The following is a 25,217-nucleotide window of genomic DNA, read 5'->3' as shown; positions in this document are numbered from 1 at the left end:
AGACTGAAACTTCGGTGGAAGTTATACTCTACACTGACTCATTGCAACCATCTGGAGAACTTACGTTGCAATATTAACATACAGTATTCATGTTAAGTCCTCAGCCCGAAGGCTGGTTGGATCCTCAACAGCTCCAACATTAGCCGTCATAGATCATTGAAGAGGAGTACTAGAGAAAGGAGGAGTGATGTAGTTTCCCATTGCTTTCCTCACTGAGCCCGTATATACATTTTAATTATTTCCGTCAATTAATTATTGTTTATTTATTTAGTCCCTTTACCCTCCAAGGTTGGTCCCCCCCTTCCCCCCCCCCGGACTCAGAGAGGGATGACATATCTACCACCTGAAGGGAGTGCCCTGGAGTGTGACATATTTGGTCGGGGATACAACTAGGGAGGAGGATAAATACCTCACCTAGGTGGCCTCATCTGCTATGCTGAACAGTAGCCATGTAGAGGGATGGCGAGATTGGGAAGATGGGCAAAGAACGGGGAAGAAAGCGGCTGTGGCCTTAAGTTACGCATTTGTCAGGAGGAGAAGTGGGGAATCACGGAAAATCACTTCGAGGATGGCTGAGGTGGAGATCGAACCCCCTCTACTTAGTGGATCTCGTGAGGCTGAGTGGACCTTGTTCCAGCCCTCGTACCACTTTTCAAATCTCGTTGAGCCGGGAATGGAATTCGGGCCTCCGGGGGGTGGCAAGTAATCACACTAACCTCTATTCCATAGAGGAGGACATAATATTGCGCAGTATATAAATTATACATTTTAATGATTTCCGTGAATTAATACCAACTGAAATATTATGTACAAATTATACATGTTAATAGATCTTTTTGCTATTGGCTTTACGTCGCACCGACACAGATATGTCTTACGGCGACGATGGGATAGGAGGTAAGGTAAGGGTTATTCTGCCTGAAGGCAGGTCCGAACCTCCGCAGAGGTGTTCCTGAGCCGGAGTTTACGTGCGGTAGGGTGGCCAGTTCCTTTCCGCTCCTCCATTCCCTTACCCCCCCCCCCCAACAGCGCGTGGCAACCCATCCAACTCCTGACCACGCCCAATGTTGCTTAACTTCGGAGATCTCACGGGATCCGGTGTTTCAACACGGCTACGGCCGTTATGGGATAGGAAAGGCCTAGGAATTGGAAGGAAGCGACCGTGGCCTTAATTAAGGTACAGCCCCGGCATTTGCCTGGTGTGAAAATGTGAAACCACGGAAAACCATCTTCAGGTCTGCCGACAGTGGGTCTCGAACCCACGATCTCTCGATTACTGGATACTGGTCGCACTTAAGCGACTGCAGCTATCGAGCTCGGTGTTGTTAATAGATCGATGGGGAATGTCGGGTCATTGCACTGCACGCATAGTTCTTCTCCTGCTTCACGGATTATATTTTAAAATATTCTAACCTCATTCATTTGATCTCTTCCAAGGTCGTCCTTGTCCTCGTACTTTTGGTCTACAGCGTATTTGTTTTGAGAGACTATTACTGGGCATCCTGTTTACATGCTCTAGCCATTTCCGAATGCGATCTAAAATAGAAATTACCCCCAGATCGTGCGTAATAAAATTTAATTGCTGATACAGTCTTATCTAGAACAACTTCTCTTGTCTGATTTTTCTGCTTGTCTTTACCTTCAAGAATCCGCGTTTCCCTCCCATATAGGAGTGTTGAAAGAGTTGTGTCTCATTTCTGGTTTCATTGTGAACGCTTTGATAATAATAATAATAATAATAATAATAATAATAATAATAATAATAATAATAATAATAATAATGATTTTACGTCTCACTAACTACTTTTTGACGATTTTTGGAAATGCCGTGTTGCTGCAATTTTGTCCCGCATGAGTTCTTTACCGACACGAAGCTGACGTATTTGACTACTACTACTACTACTACTACTACTACTACTAATAATAATAATAATAATAATAATAATAATAATAATAATAATATTTTCATTCCTTCCCTGAAGGGGGAGGCGGGCCTCTTAGACGGTGACGCCGTCTCTCAGGCCGAGAGATTTGTTACGGTGAAGGAGATGTTCGGGGAAGGTGAGTGGTTTGGTGGCCGTGGCCTATACTAGGAACTGTCCTGTCATTCGCTTTAGTGCAGGAGAATGGAAAACCACGGAAAACTATTCTCAGGACAGCTGACGGTTGGGGCCAGCCCTGTCCCGTCTCCCGAATACAGAGGCGTAGAGCCACGGTAGAGCAGTGGCCATCCCCTCTCTGCTCGGTTGGCCGGTCAGCGTGCAGAACGGTTGCACCACGGACCAGCCGTGGCCACTTAGGGGCCGAGACCACTCTGCATCTACCGACCACATATTTGAGCACCTTCGAATACCACTGGACTGAGCAAGGATTGAATCTCCCACGTTGGGGTCAGAAGGCCAGAGCCTTAACCATCTGAGCCACTCAGCCCGGTAAGATATAGGATGACATACTTAGAATCGTCTTCGTTAGGTAGTATCGGTATTCACTCCTTTCTTAGATCTCCCATAGACAGGGCGAGTTGGCCGTGCGGTAAGGGGCGCCCAGCTCTGAGCTTACATCCGGTAGATAGTGGGTTCGAACCCCACTGTCAACAGCCCTGAAGGTGGTTTTCCGTGGTTTCCCATTTTTACACCAGGCAAATACGGGGGCTGTACCTTAATTAAAGCCACGGCCACTTCCTTCCCACTCGTAGGACTGTCCTGTCCCATCGTCGCTGTTAGAGCTGTCTGTGTAGGTGAGTCGTAAAAGCCAATTGCAAAAAAAAAAAACAAAAAAAAAAACAGATCTGCCATAGTAGGAATCTATTTACTTTAATAACACTTTTTAAAAATCAGTTAAAGGCTTATGAGAGTTGAATTTCTATGTTCTTCTCTTTTCATACCAAGCAGACGCTGGGGCTATACTTAATTAAGGCCATGGCCACTTCCTTCCCAATTCTACCCCTTTCCTGACCCATCGTCACCATAAGACATGTCTGTATCGGTGCGACTCAAAAAAATGTTTAAAAACGTCTCTTTTCTATACAAACATTTATCAGGGCAGACACTTTATAAGTAAAATGTCATCTAGGTAAGCTGTGTAGTATTAAGAAGGATTATTTATCTAGAGAGAACTGGGGCGCAAAGTGGTTTCCGCTCTTGTCGTTAGCTCGCCTCCCACTATTTCTGTCGGACCTTGAACTAAACTCTAAATTTAACATTGGCACATCGACGAGTGAGGAAGTGCAGCAATATTTACTGAAACAAAGGAATGTGGGCAGTCGAAACAAAGTTAGTAGTGAACCATAACGGTTTATTGTGGAATAACTCTTCTACGTTCTAGCAATATGGAGCATATCTGAATATTGCTATTTGTAAATATTTCCTAACTAGTTGAAGAGAGACAGTTTCAACCTAGACAAATAACGATAAGCGATACATAAAAGACCCGCTATTAAAAGAAATATAACTACATCCATTTCTGTCACACACACAGTTGATCATAGGTAACCACTCAAGTATTTCCAGAGTCATAGATGTAGCAATGGAGAAAAGGATGCCAGTAAAGCCTCGGATTGAGAGGTGCTTGTAACCCAAAGTCTCGTATATCAAAGGGAATTTTCTCACATGGAATACTTGAAACACAGATGTTTCGTTCCAGAACCCAAAAATATGTAGGGTAATAGTATAAAATGATCGACGTTCCTGTATCTTCGAGAACATGTGGCCGTTGCCTTTATACTTTCACGAGTACCTTTTCTGCATACAGACCCTTTAGTTCTTCCTTAATATTGTGCAGTTAGTTGATGTAGACTTTGTGTAAAATCTCGCGATTTCCGGTACACGCACAACTTGTTCGAACTTTTAGATTGTTTACTTCTTTAGCTTGCATCGTAACCATATTCTTCTTATTACTGTCTTCTTCCTCAACATTTTCACATAAGCGTGCCTTATCGTTGGGGGTCATATAAAATTCGTGATACAAAGTGTTTAACACGATGTTACGAAGCAACTGTTGATGGACGAGCATGACCGAGAGACATGTTTATTATCATTTCATTTTCTGAAAAGGGAAATTTGACACCATTGTTCATCTCAGGGCTTGTTGCTATAGTAAAGTTAGGGTACTAAATAACACTCACTACACTTGAGAACAATTAACTTCATGCACACACGTGATTATAATGCTATAGTATATAGTAGAACACGTGTAACTTACGTTCGTATGGAAGTTGTCGATTATATGAGCGAGGCACGGTGACGCTCTCAGGCAATTCAATACTACTCGTAGTGCAAAACCTCGCTCTGTATCAAGTTAGAATTCATAAAAAAAATTGCTCGCCTTGCGAAACACTCACAGACCAAGTTGCTCGCAATCCAATGTTTTACTGTATTGAAGTGCGGGCATTTTCAAATGTGGCATCATAAACCTACATAAAACACACACACACACACCCACACACACACCCACACGCGCGCGCGCGCGCGCGCGCGTGAACAGTTGAAAATCCCCATGGTACAGTTGTCGCTAATCATCAACACCGCTTTGGACGCAATGTGTGATGTGGTATGATCAAGTCAATGGCCATTACATGCAATCCCGAAGACTTAAGGGGCCAGTATACCTGACCTTCTTGAAGGACACACTGCCTGTACTACTGGAAGATGTGCCCTTAGCAGTTCACCACGCTGGTGTGGTTCATGTTTGACGGGGCTGCACCGCACTTCAGTTTGCATGTATGCCGGTTTTTGGACAACACTTTCCCACGATGGTTGATTGGGCGTCGAGGTCCAGTCCATTGGCATTTCCGGTCTCCTGAAGTTAATCCACTGGATTTTTATCTGTGGGTTAACGATATCAACGATCTGGAATAGCGTATAAATAATGCCTGTGCATCTTTTCTGCAGGACCCTGGTATCTTCGAGCGGCATTGACACTCGATATTGAGGCTGCTCATGGCGGAAACTTGGAGCGTCTCCTGTGATGTGGCCACTCCGTCACATATAACTCAGTACCAACGCATGGTAAGACACATGCTCAGAGGGATATTTGTTTCTTGCTTTGATCCCAAGAATTACCCTCCGACGTTTGCTACAAATGTTTAGGTGCAGCCTGTATTACCACTGTGTAACACTCATCATTCACGGTTGGAGAATTACGTCCAGACAAATTCCTTGCTGTCATCTATCGTTTGCCTTCCTTAAATCACTCCAGGAAAACCTTGACCCCATTATCAACCTTGTCATTCACACATTCTAATATCACAGCAACATTTTGAAGCCTCGCTTAAAGGTTCAGAATGGGGCCCAAAATGTTGTAACTTTGGAAGGAAGAGTCGAAGTGATATGTGCAATTGAAACCGGAAGGAATAAAGTGGCACGTGCCATCAATATGTTCTGGTTGTTTTATTTACGAAACTTCTCTCGGCTGAAGGTTGCCACAATGGACAAAACATAACGAAACAAATTAAATTATAGACATGATATAGGCTTGTGGGCTTATGCCGTGTCAAGAAAAATAAGGTGAAATGCTTTATGTTTCGCAGAGAACTATGCTCTGCGTCATCAGAAGAAAATCTCGAATCTCCTCGAGGAAGGCTTCTAAAACAATGAACGAGCTTTGAATTTAGACGTTACTCAATAGAAGTGGAAATTGTACATTCATTCGTCACCAGATGGCCCCTCGGACGCGGTACATCGCTAGTGTTCGAAGCGGAAGCTGACGGAACCATCAGAATCATTCTGAGAGGGTCACGTAACATAACAGGCATACGCACATATGAAGGTATGACATTGACACAGGTATAGAATGAAACATCTGGCCTCGTAAAGCTAAAAAACACATAATTTGAGTTTCTGAACCTCTAAATTAAACTGCTTTCAAAAATTCACAATGAATCGAGGAATAGTCCCTCAAGGTCCTATCATTTTAATGTCCTTCAATCCAAATTTATCTTTGTAATAAATTATGGTCGGTTCGTAGATAAGCTTCTTTCCCCTATCAACGTCGTCTGGCTGGTCTGTGGAGATTTTAAAATGCACTGTGAAGTCTATTATACATCAAGCACCCTCTGATTTCTTGTAGGCTATGATGTCAATTCTCCTACTGCTACCGTTATCGGCAAGCCTGGATATCTCTTCAGAGATCCTGTAATTTTTCTTTCTGAGGGAATTTGCTATACATGACCGAACCTGGCGTTCCACAGCATCTCTCCATGAGGGCAAGATCCCAAAACATGAGGGAGTGTTTCTATCTCTCTTCGGCAATACCGACAGAGATTTCCGTTCAGGGACCTGCCAGGAAGAGATCGAACAACGCAAACACTAGTCATTTTTATTCCCTCACGCCATTTACTCACTGATAAACCATATGATTTCTAACCCTGTTATTTGCGGGTTTGTATTGTTCAAATAGCGCCATAGCTTTTCCTTTGTGAGGTAATTTACGCCATATCTTAAATTCACGGTTTCTAAGCTCTACTCTGACTTTGGAAGCCGAAAGTAAATTAGTACGTTAATCAAAAAAGTGTTTTTGTTCCTCTAACCCAAGTTCTGTGAGACATTTGTTGCTTTCTTTAATGACATCTGTTGTTGCAGATATATATGGATTCCTTTCCAGTGCAAGCAATTTACAAGTACTGATATGTTGTCGTTTAGATTCCCAATATGCGCAAAATAAATAAATAAATAAATAAATAAATAAATAAATAAATAAATAAATAAATAAATAAATAAATAAATAAATAAATCATGCTATCAGGTACGTCAGCTGGAAGTTGTATTATTTCCCTAGCCGCATTCTTGATTAGCTTCTATATATCGGAAAGACAAGCTGTAGGAATCAGTTCTGGACGAGTTGTTTGGAAAGGATATACAAGAGCTGGCGATAATGAGGAATTTAGTGTACGAAATTTTTGGTTAGACTGTAGTAAAAGCGATTTGGAGCAATAGAACTTCCAGAATTAAATGACTAAACCTGATCGATGCTATGTGGATGAAGCACTGCTTAAGTTGTGCAGTGTAACTGTGGTGTAAATTATGGACATAGGAGGCAATTTATAAAGTGTTTGACCGGGCGAGTTGGCCGTGCGCGTAGAGGCGTGCGGCTGTGAGCTCGCATCCGGGAGATGGTGGGTTCGAATCCCACTGTCGGCAGCCCTGAAGATGGTTTTCCGTGGTTTCCCATTTTCACACCACGCAAATCCTGGGGCTGTACCTTAATTAAGGCCACGGCCGCTTCCTTCCAACTCCTAGGCATTTCCTATCCCATCGTCGCCATAAGATCTATCTGTGTCGGTGCGACGTAAAGCCCCTAGTAGCAAAAAAAAAAAAAGTGTATGCCAAGCAAGAGAAGGCATATAGAAATTCCTTCTATTATTCATAAATGTGGAAGCTTGACGAGTACTCTACGTATTGCACTATAGTTGTAAGATCTAAAACCCTTTTATGAAATATTTAATGCTGCACTGTATTTTATGTTTTAAGAACTTCAATTTTTCTTTTAATTTCAAGATTAAAAGTAAATACATAAGTGTAATAACCCCCATTCGAGTAATAGAATAAATCTCGGTTACAACGGCATTCGTTTATAATGACAGAATTTATCAGGTTCCATGGTTGTTGTTATAACCAAGTGGAAGCGTTTTCCAACCGATTGTGTGCGAATCCCCGATAAGATTTCTGGGGATATACTAAAGACAATGGGTTGGGATATAGTACCATATCTGAAGTACTTATTTGATTATTGTTTAGTCGGAGGAGCTATACCAGATGAATGGAGAGTTGCTATAGTAGCCCCTGTGTATAAAGGAAAGGGTAATAGACATAAAGCTGAAAATTACAGGCCAGTAAGTTTGACATGCATTGCATGTAAACTTTGGGAAGGAATTATTTATGATTATATTAGACATGTTTGTGAAATTAATAACTGGTTCGATAGAAGGCAGTTCGGTTTTAGGAAAGGTTATTCCACTGAAGCTCAACTTGTAGGATTTCAGCAAGATATAGCAGATATCTTGGATTCAGGAGGTCAAATGGACTGTATCGCGATTGACCTGTCTAAAGCATTTGATAGGGTGGATCATGGGACACTACTGGCAAAAATGAGTGCAATTAGACTAGACAAAAGAGTGACTGAATGGGTTGCTATATTTCTAGAAAATAGATATCAGAGAATTTGAGTAGGTGAAGCTTTATCTGACCCTGTAATAATTAAGAGGGGAATTCCTCAAGGCAGTATTATCGGACCTTTATGTTTCCTTATATATATATAAATGATATGAGTAAAGGATTGGAATCAGAGGTAAGGCTTTTGCGGATGATGTTATTCTCTATAGAGTAATAAATACGTTACAAGATTGTGAGCAACTGCAACGTGACCTCGAAAATGTGAGATGGACAGCAGGCAATGGTATGTTGATATACGGGGTTAAAAGTCAGGTTGTGAGTTTCACAAATAGGAAAAGTCCTCTCAGTTTTAATTACTGCGTTGATGGGGTGGAAGTTCCTTTTGGGGATCATTGTAAGTATCTAGGTGTTAATATAAGGAAAGATCTTCATTGGGGTAATCACATAAATGGGATTGTAAATAAAGGGTACAGATCTCTGCACATGGTTATGAGGGTGTTTAGGGGTTGTAGTAAGGATGTAAAAGAGAGAGAGCATATAAGTCTGGTAAGACCCCAACTAGAGTATGGTTCCAGTGTATGGGACCCTCACCAGGATTACCTGATTCAAGAACTGAAAAAAATCCACAGAAAAGCAGCTCGATTTGTTCTGGGTGATTTCCGACAAAAGAGTAGCGTTACAAAAATGTTGCAAAGTCTGGACTGGGAAGAATTGAGGGAAAGAAGGAGAGCTGCTCGACTAAGTGGTATGTTTCGAACTGTCAGCGGAGAGATGGCGTGGAATGACATTAGTAGATGAATACGTTTGAGTGGCGTTTATAAAAGTAGGAAGGATCAAAATAAGAAGGTAAATTTGGAATTCAAGAGGACAAACTGGGGCAAATATTCATTTATAAGAAGGGGAGTTAGGGATTGGAAGAACTTACCAAGGGAGATGTTCAATAAATTTCCAATTTATTTGAAATCATTTAGGAAAAGGCTAGGAAAACAACAGATAGGGAATCTGCCACCTGGGCGACTGCCCTAAATGCAGATCAGTATTGCTGAGTTGTTCAGTAGTACGAGTTATTAATAGCGGAAAGAACCGAAAATTGGAGGATTTATAGGCCAGCATAAGATAAATACTCAACATTTCGGAAACAGAGTTTAGGATGAAAATTTGTTTCTAGAAACACCACAAAGCCTGCCTTCTTACATCTTCATAAAAGTAAGTATCACAACAGCTTAATACAAGTCTACATCTAACAAGGGAAGTGTCCATACTGTCATATAGAAATCGACAATGAAATTTCGCAAAGACCATGTACAACAATGTAGCTGCCATTTCGAACTTTAAAGTTTCTAAATCTTGATACAAGATCCGTGTGAACGCAGCTTACTGGACAACCCTTGTTTCTTGCTGGATCGCGCGGCGCACAGAGCAGTGGAGTTGCAGTTGTGCTGGAGAAAGATGAGTGAGAGAGAAGGAGAGAACGAACTGGCAGACTGCCACGTCCAAGGTCACTTTATTGTTACGGAACGAATGTGAAACATAAATGAGTCATCATTACGGACTCCCAAAGTGTTATGAAGAAATTACAAAATCTCCAGTGGAATCTGCAAATGCATGGTTACTTGTATGACATCGCGGAGCATGCTTTTAACACCTACTCCTCAGGTTGCTCCATAGCATTTCTTTGGGTCAGAGGACATAGTAGAAATTTTGGCAATGAAAAAGCTGACGTACTAGCCAAACGTGGTGCATCGGAATGTCTACTTACAGCGCTGTAACTCCCATGGATAGACTTCATTCCCACCATTCGACAACAAATTCGTCACAAATGGTGTACGGAATGGGAACTGCATAAAGGTAGAGCTTATGCTCTCGTACAACCCAACATCCCTCCTAAGCCATGGTATTATAAGTTCCATCGGTCACGGGGTCTAACGATTTCAGTAACCCGAATGAGGCTTAATCCTGGATCATTCCCTTCACATCTTCATCGAATAGGGGTTTTTGGATTCACCGCGCTGTCGATGTCAGGATGCGGAGGATGGAGATATGAACCAAATTTTCTTTAAGTGTGGCCTTTATGATGCTTCTCGACGCCGCTTTCTATCTGAAATATGTTATCTACAAGTGCTGTTCCCGACCAGCGCTGCATTGGTGTTGCACGGTGAAAACACTTCAGTTCTCAATGCTGTGATAGACTTTTTGAGGACCGCGGATAATAAGAATTTGACTTTGTGCTCTCCGCATTGTTGGCAGTGTTTTGTTTGTTCTCACCCTCTTCTCCCGGAAGAGAGGTTCAGTGCAGTGTTCTGTACTTGAAGAATGTGGACGATTTGGTTTTCATTTCTTATGTACTTTGCACTGACCATTTATATTTTTGTATGTGTGCTGTGAGTGTCCCTTGTACGTGGAGGATGGCCAAATGTTGTTCCAACAAAGGTGAATTAAATAAATAAAAAACATAAATGAGATGCTTTAATCGCATGATTAAAAAGTATGTTTGGCAACATGGACAACGAATATACATTTTGAGGCCACATTGTTCTTCACAATTTTCTTTGCTGGTTTGAAGGCAATATTTCTCAGGCACTTAGAACTCCGGAGGTCTCTCCGTTGTATAATTGACTGCGAACCAAGAACATTTAATCATGCCCTTGAATCGTGGAGAAGAAAATTGAAAATGAGAGAAGGATTGCATTTTCAGTATGCTGTTTCTCCGATAAACATCAAACTGAAAGCCTTTACAAGTCGGCATAATGTCTGTTCACTTTCTTCTGTGGACTGGAAGCATAGCTTGAACTAGTAGATTTGCTAGGTGACGGCGGTGTCTCTTCACTGGATTGACGGGAATCAGACCCAGGGCTCAAAATCGGATCCATAATACATCTTGTTCTTGGCAATGGTGTGCTGCCTTCTCTTTCAGATAATGCAGATGAGGTGTCGCTGCTTCCACTCTCACTTCCACTGTCACTATTTCTATCCAGACACGACTCCGAGACGTTGCTGGCATCCATGGGATGATTTTCAATTAGTTCGATGATATGTCGACCCATCTCCCTTTCTTCCGAAGTTATTTTACGGGAAGAGGAGAAACCTTTTTCACGGAAATAACGTAAAGCACACTCTAGAACATTAGCGGATTCAAGACTGCTCTTTCAAAGGAACATGTGTCAACTGGCTAGTGCAAAAACCTCAAGGTAACGCGGTCGCTTCAGCTGGTCACCAGGGCTGTCCACGTCGAGCTATACGCCAACGTGTGCAATTCTATTAGACATTTCCGTATCGATTTCAGGACCTTACAGATCGAAATGGCAGCTGAAGTTTTGTACATTGCTTTCTTATGGACACCTCATTCTCTCTACCAAATTTCGTTGTCGATTTAAATATGGCAGTATGGACAGTTCCCTTGTAGACTGCTGTATCTCGCATCTTTTGAGCCTGATTTCTAGAACCAAGTGCATCAAAGCAACCTCATCGAGCTAACTAACAATGTTTCCACTGGACAGATTCCTGTGTAACGATTATAACAGAATTTTCATGTAACACGAATAAATATGTTTGAATAGCCACGTCACTACGAAAACTGCAGTAGGAATTTTATGAGGAGGTTCACTGTGCTCCGGAGGATAGCAGTAATCGTCGACCTGGTATAATCTGTATTAACAGGACAGGAAAACGAGGACTGATGTTAGACCCAATGGTGCGAATGGAACATGACCCCCAACAAGCAGTTCGCGTTGACGAGAAGAAGGCTATCTACCATGCATCCCATCCATGCATACCTCATTTCAGTGAGAGATATAACCTGTACATAAAGGCATGAGTGGCAAAGAATCTTCTCTTCGGAGCTCGGGGAACAGCTTTCAAGCATGATATAGTCATCTTGAAAGAAATCAGCAGAACTGAAAATGAGATATGTGAAAGAATATTTTGAAAGACTTACTTAATACTCGTATTTTGCGTTACAATATGTATGACAACTTTAATGTACTGTGTCAGTAGATTGTAAGTACAGAATATAATTTTTAGATATTCACACCCTCGAATTTGTGAGAGTTTCTTTGGGAACCTTGTGATCATCCGGAACGCCGGACAGATTCTTTCTGTTTCCTTAATATATAAAAGAGTTTGTTAAATACTTCATCATCAGTTTAATATGAAGCTGTACCCATTTCCGTTGTGAATATTGTAAAATTAAATCTGTCGTTCGTACTTTTAGTGTCGTAATTTTCCTTTCCCAACCTTCTACTCATTTCTACCATTTCACCGTTTTAGGCATTGAACAGACGTGTCAATATTAAAAAGGCCATAAGGCCTATCTGTGTCGGTGCGACGTAAAGCAATATTAAAAAAAACACCTATTATTTAAAAAACAAAGGGTACAATTTATAGAAATCAGTTTAAAAGGGGCATACAAGTATGACAGGTTGGAAAACAATGGTAGGCCTATAACTTGCAAGAAAATGGTTGAAGTTTCTTTCGACTTCATTCAACCTGAACCCGTGCTGTTTAAGAACTACTTAAATGCAACTAACAGCTTCCTGGAGAGCGCAACTGTACAAGGGGAAAACTCCACATTGTGGAAAGAGTGTCCTTCCACTTGTTTATACTAATGACTAGAGCCCGGAAGTTCAGGCATTTATTTTGTCTAAAATAGGCAGGCAAATTTCTTAAAATTTAGGAAATAGACAGTAAAGTAATTAAAATAGGCATTTATGATGACAAAAATGGGCCCTAAAATAATTATTATGGTTTAATGTAAGTCACTTAATGCACATCTGCATTCCATTTTACTACTTAATCTTACGTGCCCCTGTGGTTGGGGGTGATAGAATAAAAACGGTATCCCCTGCCAGTCATAAGAGGCAACTAAAATGGGGGAACAGGGGTTCTCAACTTGGGAGTGTGGGTTAGCGACCACGGTTCCCATAGCTGAGTCTGGCGTTGCTTCCACTTATTTGTGTCAGGTTCCTCTTTCTTATCTTTCATACCCGAACTCACTTGGTCAACTCTTGTTCTTCTCCGACCCCGACGTTATTAGATTTTTGGACCTTAGGGAGTTTATTGTATTAACGCCGTTCGTGGATCTTTCCTTCCTTTTGCCGATAACTTCATTTTTCGAAGTGTCCGACCTCTTCCATTTTTCTTCTGATTAGTGTTAATAGAAGATAGTTACCAAGTTGTTCTTTCTTTTAAAACAATAATCATCACCACCACTTTATCTTACGTAGCAGGAACGGGACTTGGCAACCCTCTCGACCATTTGGCTTATCGTTTATGTAAATGTACTTTTTATATATTAAGTTAAAATGAAATTGTCTTCTTTATTATTCACATAGTACATAGGAATCATATTTTATTTTCTTTCCATTGTTTAATTTTAGTATATAAATAACAGCAGAAAATATCCACAACAACTCAAAAGAGGCAAAAAGGGGGGGGGGGCACTAAACTATCAAATAGGCTCCGGAAGCTCAAGTAGGGAAGAAAGGCAAAATAAAATCTGGTCTTACCGTTCCCAAACGTACGGAAATATGCTTGTATCTATTTGACACATCAATATTAACACCCAAATAAAAAAGGGCATTTTTTCTAACTTCCGGGCTCTTCTAATAAATTGAAAATATTTAGACATCAAAAATCCAGTTTTAGGAGCCTAAATAGGTATCAAAGAGCTTAAAATAGCCGTGCGGTTAGGGACGCGGGATTGTGAGCTTGCATCCGGGAGATAGTGGGTTCGAATCCCACTGTCGGCAGCCCTGAAGATAGTTTTCTCTGGTTTCCCATTTTTATACCAGGCAAATATTGGGGCTGTACCTTAATTAAGGCCACGGCCGCTTCATTCCAACTTCTAGGCTTTTCCTATCCCATCGTTGCCGTAAGACCTACTGTATGTGTGTCGGTGCGACGTGAAGCCACTAGCAAAAAAAGCTTAAAATAGCGCTACCAAGATTTAAAAAATTGTGCTAACTTCTTCTTTTACTTTTCCCACAACCTACTGTGGTCACGGGTGTGAACTTTAATGCGCGTGGACTTGGCCATGTTTAAAGACCGGATGCCCTTCCCGACGCCAACTCTATATGGAGGGATGTATTCATTATCATGTATCTCTATGGTGGTTAGTAGTGTGATATGTTGTGTGTATATGAAGTGTTCATTAAGACGAGCACCAACACCCAGTCCCCGAGTCAGAGAAATTAACCAAATGCAGTTAAAATTCCCGACCCGTCCGGGAATATAAAACGAAACCCTTTAAACCGAAGACCTCGACTCCGGCCATTCAGACGAGAATCCGGACGATTTAACATTTGAATTATCTCCTGAACAATGTTAGTTAAATAGTTTTTTCACCGTATTCGGAAGTGTCACTTTGTTACTGATCTCAATTCCATGAAGACAGGATGAAACTGCACTGGAAACTACGTACCTCTCCAGCTACATTAATACTGTGTACTTTTCACCATGGCTAAATGGTTAGCGTGCTGGCCTTTGGTCACAGGGGTCTCGGGTTCGATTCCCGGCAGGGTCGGGAATTTTAACCATCATTGGTTAATTTCGTCTTCATCATCATTTCATTCTCATCACGACGCGCAGGTCGCCTACGGGAGTCAAATCAAAAGACCTGCACTTGGCGAGCCGAAAATGTCCTCGGACACTCCCGGCACTAAAAGCCGTACGCCATTTCATTTCAAGGTATAAATCTATGCCTCGTGTCAGTCAGGGCATTTCTAAATCGCGAGAGTGTCCTCTCATCCTCACAGGGTGTGATCGAATTATGCTCTCTACCAAGTAACGGGATATATCAAAGAAAAATGTAAAATAGAATGCAAAAAGTTAAAGAATAACGAAGACACTTAAATAAGCATTTGTCCCAAAATAGACGCTAATGGTTAAAATAGGCATTTAGAGGCACTAATAAATACCTTTTATCTGTCATAGTATGTCCTAAAAGCAACTGTTAACGTCACACTGCATGTTTAGTATTTACAGGAACAAACACGCATGTAATATCCTCAATAGTAATAACAGAAACAGGGATGAGGGGAAGTGGTGTCTTTTGTGTGTGAAAGATAGTTAGTATCACTGTGGGAACAACTTCTTTTGCAGTTCCTTGCATTCGGATTCACGTCGGAATTTTCTGGCACCAAGTATTCTTAACCCTTGCGGGTTAGGGGCTATCTGTGTACAAACACAGGTTTCTAGACCTTCTAGTCGTCGCTACATTGAGAGGAAATAGGAAGAACACACGTGTGTTTAACGCAGGGACATAGCTGCTCGTTTTCCACCAAGGCGGCCGATAATAATAATAATAATAATAATAATAATAATAATAATAATAATAATGAACGCTGCAAGGGAGGTGAAAGAAGGGTGCACTTGCGCCCCCTTGGCTAATTAAAAAGGTGGATTGATGTAGAATATTTCGCAAGAAAAATAGGTTGTGAAATATAGACTGTACCGGTAATGTGTTCAGTAGAACAGATATTTAATGCATAAGAGTTAATGAACATGCAGCGAAACCTTGGAAATTCTAGTCTTACAAAAACTCGTTAGAACGAAACTTTGAGCCTTCTTGATTGCTGTCCAGATTTGTTTGCCACAAACACCAAATAAAATAAAAACCCGTAGACGCAATAATACGTTTAAATTCATCTTTAGCAGCACTAAAACCATCTACAACCATGACCAAAGAAGCCCTTGTTACTTCGTAAAACACTTTAACAATTTTAATTTCGTGTGGCTATTTCTAGCCGAGTGCAGCCCTTGTAAAGCAGACCCTCCGATGAGGGTGGGCGGCATCTGCCATGTGTAGGTAACTGCGTATTATTGTGGTGGAGGATAGTGTTGTGTGTGGTGTGTGAGTTGCAGGGATGTTGGGGACAGCACAAAAACCCAGCCCCCGGGCCAGTGGAATTAACCAATGAAGGTTAAAATCCCCGGGACCCTCTGAACCGAATAGGGTTGCCAGATTTCCGGATGGCAAATAAGGAACACTTCCATATCCTTGCCATATAGCGCTAAATTAAGACACCGTAGCCATGATTAAGAGAAAAGACCAGGGTTATGTTAATAAGTAAATACCGGTAACAATATAACAGCGCCAGCATGAAATATGTAGGTGCTTAATTTATTACAAACTAATAATGCGTTAGCCTTTACATTGAAATGAACATTTAACAAGCACTTGTCATTTGAAGAAGCAATATGTAACAGTTTCTTATTCAACAAAACTTTCTTGAGAAATTCCTTACAATTCTCATCATAGTTGAAGCACCCAAAAAGTGCATTTTTTTATTATATCTACTGAACATCTGTTTCTGTCATCTCTCTCATGTTATTGCCATTGCTGAAAATACTCTTTCAGTATAAGCATTCGATGGAAATAACTTAAGACAAACTTGAGTACCATTAATATGTTCTTCAGTTTTTCTGGGCCAATTAAACCACTGGTATATAAAATGGAGGAGACCCCACACCCGCTAGTGCCGCTAGAATACTGCCAGAGGTGCTGTTCTCAACTATGATGGCTGATCATTAGTCGGGTCATAATACAGAATATTTTGATCTTAACCGCGCACTTTTTGGATACAATACTATTGTCAAAACCATGATATTTAAAAAACGGAATATTGGGCGTACGGTTTAAATGGTGCACCGTACGCGGAACAAAATGAGAAAAAACCGTATTGTTCCGGGCAAAACCGTACATCTGGCAACCCTAGAACCGAAGGCCAGTACGCTGGCCATTCAGCCAACGAGTCGGACCGTAAAACACTTATATGGAGCCGTTTTTAGTTCAGGTTAACAAAAGTAAACAAACAAGTAAACATTTTCTGAAATTTCTTACATATAACTGAAATATATGTAGGTAACAAAATGTCTTAAAAAACACATCATCCTGACTTCAAATTTTAAACATTTCCCCGGATCTCGGGACTGTCCGGAACTGCACCAACTTGTAAGTAATTCTGCCGGCACCTATAATAATAATATAATAACAATAATAATAATAAAAAATTGAAAAGATTGAACAAGAAGCCTGGTGCGAAGTGGTCCGAGGACAGAAGGAAACAGCATAGTGAAAGGATGAAAGAATACTGGAAGGAGCGGAAGAGAAAAGGACAAAGTATGAAGAACTGAACTGAAATTTGCACGTGAGCAGGCCTCATCGGAAATAAGAAGAAGAAAAATCGAACAACTCATATTTAGATCCGTAGTATGCTAAAACACGCAACCATACGGGCCGCTGACCATCGTACAGTTTCTTCAAACTTTTCCTTCAAATATGATTTATTCGGAGAATAAATTTTACAGAAGATTTTCAAAAAATCGTGTTTTTTTTTTTTCAATAATGGTTGTGAACCAGCGGTTGTGTATCGCAATCTGTAGGTCAAGCAAAGGTCATAGATTTATGAACCCATTAATCTGTTATAAATGGAGGAGGTCGATGTTATTTCCTAGCAATAGGCCTTTTCTTGTCTGATCCAGGATTATTACAGAATGACTCAGTTCATTCAATATGCCAACATTACCTCGTATGTATTTCTTATTACTTGCTTGTACTGCCGACACGACCGGTATTTCCACTGTCTTATGCCCAAACTGCGACAGACCACTTCTACAATAGGAAATGGTAGAAAGTTGTTCTTCGCTTTGCAAGCCGTTCTCTGCCGCCAGTCAGCATGCTCACCAGGTGCTGACCACTGCATTTCTGAAGTTACAGGTTTCTTTCTCACCAGAGAACTGTGCCAGAAGTGCTTTCGAACAGATGTTTAGCTGTTGAAAAACTGATGAGAAAATTGTCATTTGGAGTTGTTGATTCAGGTTCATGGGCAGTTTCGGGATAATCAGTCCTTCGACTGAGGAAGGAGAAAGACAGAAAATAAGCTTGGGTTTTCATGGAACTATTAAACGACGGGACACTCAGTTTTACATAGAATTCGAATCACTAGGAACATATAAAAAATTAAGTGAGAAGGGAACCACAATGTAAGTTCATAGGTTGTGAATATTGAACTAGCCGCCAGTGTCTTGGAAAGATGTGGTAATCCAACTAACGAGCCCATTGCCACACCAGGGTGAAACACTGGTGATTTCACGATTGAAAATGTGTAAAGAACTTGGATAATTTAATACTTGCAATCGATGAAACTGAATTATAGTTTCCTTCTGGTATTTAAACAAGGCATTTATACAAGTGGAGGTACATATCTCCCCTAGTGCACCGTCACCGCATTGTTCCATAAACGAGGCCTGCAGTTGTGTCTCAACGTCGGCGGACGCAGAATAGGTTTCTGCTTACAAGTGGCTACGAGTGGTCCGTGGTCCGATAGCTCTGCATTCCGACCGACCAGTCGAGCAGAGGACTGGCCACGGCTCTACCCGTGGCTTCACACCTCTGTATTCGGGAGAAGGAGAAGGGCTGGTCTCCACCGTCGGCTGTCCTGTGAATGGCTTTTCCGTTATTTTCCATTCTCCTGCAATAAGGCGAATGCCGGGCTGCCAAACCTCTCACCTTCTCCGAGCATCTCGTTCACCGTAACAAATCTGCTGGCCTGAGAGACGGCGTTACCGTCTAAGAGACCCGCCTCCCCCTTCAGGGGAGGAATGATAGTAATTTAGTAGTAATGGTAGTAGTAACAGTAGTGTCTCAAGGGCGTGATAATCCAACAGACGAGTCTACCCTGGGGAGAAACGCTGGTATTTTCACTGTTGAAAAGGCGTAAGAGCTTAAATAGCTCTCCAGAAATATAAATTTGGAAAATCTCATGTGCCTTGGCTTCCACTATAACAAAATATTGACCAGAATTCAAACCACGTAAAGAAGAAAAACGCTGACTTCTTTAAAAACAAGAGCATTCGATAGGAAAGGGTCATGTAACGTGAGACAATGAAAGAGTTCATAGATGTCACAAGTCTATTGCAATGTCAACCGAGGATTAATGAGAAAATAGTTGAGAAAGAGAAGTTGCACCGGAAATAAGTGGTAGCAATGTCAAAACTTGGCTGGGACTCTGTGATTACCTAACACATTTCACAAGTTGCGGGAATCCGAATCGAGTGAGATGGCCGTGCGGTTAGGGTCGCGCAGCTGTGAGCTTGCATTCGGAAGATAGTAGGCTCGAACCCCACTGTCGGCAGTCATGAATATGGCTTTCCGTGCTTTCCTATTTTCACACCAGAGAAATGCTGGGGATGTACCGTAATTAAGGCCACGGTTGCTTCCTTCCCACTCCTAGCCCTGTCCTATCGTTGCGATAAGACCTGTCTGTGTCGGTGTGACGTAAAACGAAATGTAAAAGAAAAAAAGGGGGATACGAGATAGAGGAATCATTCGATACGTTTGAATCTTTTCGCCTCCGGCTATTTCTTGACGGGTACAGAATTTTTTGCGTCTATCTATTGGTGAAGGCTGGAGCAAAATAAAGTTTCAATCTCATCAATTATTTTATGAAGTAAATGGCAAATTATTTGAAGCGCTAATAGTTATTAATTAAAATATTAAGGGGAAAGAATCATTTTGAAAGATCGAAGGAAGGTGTCATGTTTAACCTCGCTTGGTGGTGGCAAAAAAAAAAAAAAAAAAAAAAAAAAAAAAAAAAAACACAAAATAAAGTAATGTGATTGTCTATGCAAAGCGTTGTATCATTCCAGTCCTGTTCGAAAAAAAAAATCTATTTCCCCTTGTACTTTTCCCATCACTCATTTTATTAACTACTCTGATATCTTTTACCACTATCTGTTATTATTGAACGGCATACTACTACATACTGCATATTACAGTAGTATCAGGGTATGGAAAATTAATACCTGGGTGTGATAGTCGAATAACTTCATCACTGGCCTCGCACTACGGTGGCTGAGAATCGAATCCCGGCCATGATCACATTATCAAGAGTCACTTCCTTTTTTTTCTACAAGTTACTTTACTCCGCACCAACTCAGATAGGTATTATTGCGACGATGGGACAGGAAAGGGCTAGGAGTGGGAAGGAAGCGACCGTGGCCTTAATTAAGGTACAGCCCCAGCATTTGCCTGGTGTGAAAATGGGAAATCACGGAAAACCATCTTCAGGGCTGCCGACAGTGGGGTTCGAACTCGCTATCTCCCGAATACTGGATACTGGCCGCACTTAAGCGACTGCAGCTATTGCACCCATAAGCGATTTTGCCTAATTTAATTCATAATTAAATTGTAATATTTCACATATGAGATACCACAGTAAGGCTGTGAAACTAGTAGGCACAAAGGAACTTTCTGGCGCCAGCCTGACGGCGAGAGAATCCATGAAACTCTTCTCTAGACACGACCAGATTGTAAACCACCCGTCCAATAAATTTTATGACACCGCCAGGGAGTGGGCACTTGCTGTTCGTTCTCATGAGAAAGGCACGCGGTGAAGCCTGACCTATTTAGCTAGGACAATAGAGGACCAACGACAGTAACCGCCAATTCGTGGGAGGAAGCGGATGCAGTACGTTTTGGAAGAGCGCGAAAGTCTCAGCCAATCAGAATATGCTAAATTTGAATGAGTTGTCATACCGGGAGATCTACTATCAGTATCTCGCGATCTGAAGCCCGATGTGGTAGTGAAAAACAGTGTCCTAACTTCTTTATAATATTTGGTGAATTATCAGTGCCAATCTGTGGTTAATCAGTGCCTAATTAATAAAATTCAACTTCAAACGGAGGAGTAAGTGAACCCAGAATAAGGAGCCATGATGGCTGAATGAGACCATCCACCGGAAGAAAATAACACCAATGACGCGCATCATCGTGTGGATTATTCTATGATCATTTCCCGCGGCGCAATATCACATGTGAGTCGGACAGAATTTAGGAAGTTTCGAGTATAAAATTTGAAGACCATAACCTACGGATGTACGAGAAAGCGCTCCCAAGGACTAGATTATTACGCCACATCCCTTCCACGGAACTATTTTCCTGGTGGTGGGAGAAATTTTCATAAAACCCAGCGACCACAGGGTCGAACTCTCAGTTATTGTCAGTCGTTCTCAGTGTTTGAGTCTTACTCAGTTATTCTCAGTTATTATCAGTTACTTCTCATTGTGTTTTGAGTAACTCTCAGTCAATTCTCAGTGTTTGAGGATCAGTTATTCTCAGTTATTCTCAGTTATTCTCAGTTATTATCAGTTACTTCTCAGTGTGTTTTCAGAACTCTCAGTCATTCCAAGTTATCAGTGTTTTGAATCGTGTATTCTAGAATTCTCAGTGTTTGAGTCACTCTCAAGTGTTTCTAAAGTTCTCAGTTCACAGTTGTTTTGAATACTCTCAGTTATTGTCTTGAGTACTTTTAGTGTTACTTCAGTATTCTCAGTGAATCTACGTTTTGACAGAGTGACAGACTGTTCAGCAAAATGCATTTTTAGTCAGTTTTATTTTGGCTGGTAAGAAGGCGATTAGACACTTGTAGGCATTTAGAAAGCCTTGTTGTATTTACGTGAGAGAATAGCATTTCAGGATATGAACACTTTCACAGACCTTTACTGGAAATGCAGGGAGTGTAGGGAAGAATTACACTTTCAACTTAAATGATATTATGTCCAGCAGGTTTACATAAAAACATTGCTAACCAGCGGGGAGTGTTACATGTGAGATCAGTATAAGATTTTCTCCACAACATAAATTGCATTTTTAGCTTGTTTCTACCATTCTACAAACTGTTTGGCAAGCGAGATGTTTATGGGCAGAGACTAGTAATACAGACGGGAAGGTGATTGACTTTATTCAATGGATGCCGCAATGGCAAACCTTGAGGGGAAAGTTATGTCCCAGTAAGGTGAACGTACTATAAGCTGTAATGTAAACAAAGCTGAGGGAGCGAAGGAAGGCCAGCAGGTGTTTGCAGGTAGGAAGCGAGGCGACCTTCATCTACACAGCAAGCAGGAGGCTGCAGCGGCATCTTCTAAACTTTCACGGGAGTGAGAGAAATGCGAGTGTTTTTTATGCTAATATAATCGTGTGTCACGGCATGGCAAGAATGTGTCAAATTTGCGTGTGTAATAAAAATCTGGAATACCACATCAACCTGAAGATGGAATTCTAATTTCCACCATGACGGGGGCCAGTGGGTGAACTGACCTGCTTCCACCATACAGGTATGAGCATAATTAAATCATGTAAATAATATGTAGTACCGTGGCAAAATCGATGATCAGTGTAGTTTAGAGTACTAGGTAGAGTTGTAAATAATTCACAGTTTATAATACTACTAGGAATAATAATAATAATAATAATAATAATAATAATAATAATAATAATAATAATAATAATAATTATGTTTATGTTGCACTTTCAGATAGGCTTATTTTTTGTGTTCTTTGTCTTAAGTAGATGTTTGTCTGCGTGTTTATGGTTGATTTTCTGTAGGATGTCATTTTGACAGTTAGGCAGCTATTTGTTTTGATCTACGAGTGTAATGCCAGTTGATTTCTTTTTATTGTTCATCATGATTTTAGATCGATGGTTTTTTTGAGTCATATTTTTCTTTGTTGGAGTTTTTGATGTTATGGACACTACCGCGATGTTTTCAATGTTTATTTGCTACTTTGCGCATTTCAGTTTGTTTATGTGGCGGAATCATCCTTTAGATGACCGGTTTCGATTTGTATTTATCCCGCGTATTTTGCGACGATTTTTGGGTAGACGCGTATATTTATTTCTGTAGTCGCGGTTGCGCACGTTTCAACATTTGTGTTTTGAGAGGCAATCTCGTCACTTGTTTTTTTTTTAATATAGTAACAATGAGCGCCATTGATGAGTCAGCTCTGTGATTTTTGTGATGTGTTAACAGTGAATGATCGAGATTTTGAGCTAGATTTAATATCCCTGATGATCTACGTTGATGATGGAAATATGATATTTGAACCATGTCTTGAATTTACATGAGAAGTCGTAATGTGCACGACAGATATTTTTGCCCGCCGGGTACGAGCGAGGCCGTACTGTGAGAATATGAATAATAATGACGTCGCGAATAAAATGAATAAATAAGAAGTGTGAAATGAAGAATTTAACCACGTGCGTTAAATGTGTTACGACATGGGTTATGATACTACAGGCAGGAGCCTGCATTTTGTTAAATAATTCCAGGGAGAATAGATGCTCGACTAATAATGCTAGCCAGTGTACAATGTGGACAGAGCGACGAGTCAATGTGTTTTGAATATTTATGTAGAGTCACGGATAACGTGAAAGAACAGTAAATTTTTCCATCAAGGTTAAATAATATTATGTCCAGACAATTGTCGTCTGAAATTTGAGATTGCCGTCAAATTCGCAATATTTTGCTACTCGCAGCGGGGTATGTTTTCTGGTAACTCCGAGTTTGTTTTGCGCTTTTCTATCCTTATTTAATTTCCAGTAGGCCGCGATGGTGGGATCCAGTTTTGTTTATTTTGTTTCTTTTCTGTGTGCACTGTTACCGCGTATTTGTAGGACGCAAGCGTATGTGAATTATTTATATTTGATGTGTTGTAAATAGATAAGTGTAGCTAGGCTAGTTTGTTTTGATTTCTGTATTTTTTATCGGAGCAGATTTCTCCGTTAGTTAACGTAATGATGTAAATTAGATGTTAGATGTTAGGTTTATAGGTCATCGATTCTGTCACAGTCGAAACAGTAGTGGTATGCTCATACCAGGCATCCAAGTAATTACCAAACTTTCTTTTAAAATCCACTACATTTTTATTTTGAAATGAAGCGATCTTTAAATAAACCAATTGTATAAAACTGCCGCAAGAAATGGTAAATAAGATGGTATCTGCCTCCATCTAGTGGTGATACCACAAACATGAATTTATAATGAAATGCAGTGAGCGGCAAAGTCAATAGAAATTTTAATGTACAAAGATCGCTGTCATTCGATAATGTTAACATCAGGCACTTGGCCTAATTTTGTTTTATTTTAAGAGTCCAGTCTATCACAGGCAAGCAAGTGGAGTCTAACGTAGATGAGTGGTTGGATACACTCAGAGTAATGTGTCGATTATTAATTTTTGTTTAATCATGAGGTATTTGAATGAGACGACGGTTATGTAGGAAATGAAGAGATGTTCATGGTTGTTTTGTTCTGTTTTTCTAAGAACCATTTCCTTAAGTGATACACTTGTTTAGTGCAGTCCATGTTATTTAAATTTGGGTATTTTTCCCAAATGAGCCTACATGTGTTAAACATTTTATAACTCTTACAAGTCAGTGGATTGATCGACATAACAGAATTTAATTTACTTTGTTGTGAGTCAACTATTCATTAATTTATTTTGAGAGATAGTTTCTCTGTTAGATATTTTGTAAATTCAAGAAGGTGGTCATTCTGACCAGAGAGTTAACGGAGTCATTTTTATAACTTGAAGACAATGTCAAGATAGTCTGGCATATTTTAATTAAGGTGTTTGACCTTCAGTCAGTTTATTCAGGCAGTTTATGTTTGTTTTGTAAGGCAGACCTTCGATTTTTAATATTTTATTAGTCATTTATTTTCCTTTGTTTACACTTTTTCTCTAGTTCAATTTACGTTCATTTCAGCACTTTGCATTTTATTTGAATAAATTAGTCTTTTATTTAATTTTAATTCAGTCTTGGGTACCGTCATTTTAGTTAGTTTACCCCTTCTTTTCATTCCCTCACTCCTCAATCAGCGGATGGCCTCTCCGGGGATATCGAACGGGCACAACTGAGAAAGAAGAGTCTACATGCAGCGGTGAGTATGATTTTATATGTCATTTATTACAGGAGCAGCCGGCGCATAGAAGAGAGAAGAGATCACCGCATTTGGTGCCTTAATAGGGCACAGGGGCCGGAGTGAGGAGTGAAAAGCGTGGCGCCCACCTTTAGGGGCTAGTTTTGCTTATCCCCGGGACTTTGCACTTTACATTTTATTTATTTTGTACCCAGACTGACAGCCATGAACATAGATTTACTGAATGTTGATAAATATGAATGCTGTGATAGTACTGTTTGACAAGTAGTGGTATTAATTATAAATGATATGTTTTGTATAATTTTATCCATTTTAGGATAAAATTGTTTTGTATTGGTGATTACTGTGTCTTGCATGTGTTGGAGGTAGTGTTGGGGAACCTGATGGTCTCAGT

This window comes from Anabrus simplex, chromosome 6 (genome assembly GCF_040414725.1).
Source record: "Anabrus simplex isolate iqAnaSimp1 chromosome 6, ASM4041472v1, whole genome shotgun sequence".
NCBI classification, from domain to species: Eukaryota; Metazoa; Arthropoda; class Insecta; order Orthoptera; family Tettigoniidae; genus Anabrus; species Anabrus simplex.
The sequence above is the reverse complement of the archived record's forward strand: the minus strand, read 5'-3'. Positions refer to the sequence as shown.